Raw genomic sequence first — 2374 nt, forward strand, 5'->3', positions numbered from 1 at the left:
CAATACTATATCCTACTTTAGAAATATATACCTTATTTGTGACAGGAAGCTAAATATGGACAGTATTTCCCCAAGATGCAAGTACAAAAACCCAAGAAAAGAAATTCTTTATTAGACTACATCTACCTATTGGAGTCGATGACCAAAAAACCAATTGGGATTGGCGATTTTGAGAACCATTCTAGCAATCTTTATTTGAATAATATTGTCCCGATGCATATGGTAAGCATTCGTCTCTGGCACATGTGTTTGTTGTGCTAACCAATTACGTTAAGCACTGTTTTGACGTCACAACATATGTCCATAGATCACTTAATAATCCATGTAGTTGAGCTGCGCATTAGATAGTGGATATGAAACCAACTTCTAAGGGTTGGTTTGAAATGTTCCAAGTCGAGGACCTCAAAACTGGGTATCGAAAGTCCTACTAAGACTTGAAACCGAGTATTGCGTTCATTGGATGAGTGCCGCATTTCATTGGCGATAGACGTTGGACATCTATGCAATTTCAGTGGTTAGTTGACTAGGTGGTCAACCAACTGAACTGACTCGCGGGGATCGTCGTATGGAATCCTTGGAGACTTGGTCGGTATGACTAGAATCTCCAGCTCTGATAGTACGGGAGTAGTCCTTAGACATGAGGAATCACGATAGTCACGTCCATATGATGATTGTATCTTGGATCTGCGTGAGAGGTGATTGTGTTGCAAACATGATCATCATAAGTCTTGTCTACTGTAGTCGGAGTATATGTAGCTAGGATGGTGAGTTCCAAGAAGAAGATCCTTTCCCTATTAGTATGTGATAGAGGTATCTCCTATACACTTGGAGATGCGTTCACGCTTTATGAATCTGTGGACACAATTGTTAATTGAATAGGAAAAGGAGGATCCTATGTCAAGAAACTTGGCGTAACGCGATCTCAAGTATTAAGCGAAAAGGAGGATCCTATGTCAAGAAACTTGGCGTAACGCGATCTCAAGTATTAAGCATAGATGCCAAGTTTAGAATGAGAATCGACACCTAATTTCATGCCCTAGACTAAAGCTGAGAAACGGTAGACGAAAGGACCATACTCGTATGGACTTGAGAGCCTAAATGTTCACACGGTCAGTCACCTAATCTTTAGAGCCATAGACCGTTGCTAGACGGCCACCCATGGTAACGAGATTTCTTGATTAAAGGTTAGTCAAGAATTATTAATTAAATTAGATTTAATTATTATTGTGTTAGAGATTAGTCCAAGTATAGCTGAAAGATGAACCTAGAGATTCACACAAAAATCACCGGAAAGGAAAAAGGAATTGATTTGGAATTAATTTCACAAGTGATTAGATTAGTTACAAAATAGAGATCCATTGGATGGAAATGTCTCAAGAACAAATTAACAGCATTAATTTATATTGGGCGTGTCCTTAATATTTAATAAGTTGGATCTTATTAATTAATAAAGACAATTTAAGCTTATGTATTTAATTAGATTAAATACATATTGGGCTCAATTAAATAGATTTTTATTAAAATTGAATTTAAATAAAAATACATGGGGCTTTTATTTTATTTGATAAAATCGGCCAACATGATTTCTGAGCCCATGGAAAATTCTAAAGAAGGAAATAAATGGCTAGCAAATTGTAATTTTGGAAAGTACAATTTTAGTTATTGTTGGGAATCACATTATTTGGAATAAAGAGAAATATACCTTGTAGACAAAAGAATGTATCTAGACACGTTCTTATTTATCAATGCAACATATATATATGTACAATAATTTGGAAAATAATTATCACATTATTACACAACACAATAATTCATCCTCTTTCCCATGAAACCACTCGGCTGCCCCCTCTCTCTTTCTCTTGGAGAATTTCTCTTGTTTCTCTCCTAGCAAGGAGTTCTAGAGATTCCAATTTTGATGTGGTATGAACACACTTAGGGGGCTGCTACGTTGGTGTTAGAATAAGTGACCAAAAGCCAATTAGAATGGTAGTTTTGAAAACCATTCAAGCAATATTTATTTAAGCGATATTGTCCCGATGAATATGGAAAGTATTCATCTTTGGCACACGTATCTGTTGTGCTTACCAAATTACATCAAGCGCTGCTTTGACGTCACAACAAGATACCCATAGATCACTTAATAACCCATGTAGTTGGGTTGCGCATTGGACGGTGGCTATGAAATCAATTTCTGAGGGTTGGTCTAAAATGTTCCAAGTCGAGGACCTCGAGACTGGGCATCAAGAGTCCTACTGAGACTTGCACTAAATATTGCATTTAGTAGGTGAGTGTCGCGTTTCATTGGCTACAGAGATTGGACGTCTATGCAATTTCAGTGGGTTAGTTGATAAGGTGGTCAACTGACTGAATTGAC

Source organism: Sesamum indicum, linkage group LG7, assembly GCF_000512975.1.
Source record: "Sesamum indicum cultivar Zhongzhi No. 13 linkage group LG7, S_indicum_v1.0, whole genome shotgun sequence".
Taxonomy (NCBI): domain Eukaryota; kingdom Viridiplantae; phylum Streptophyta; class Magnoliopsida; order Lamiales; family Pedaliaceae; genus Sesamum; species Sesamum indicum.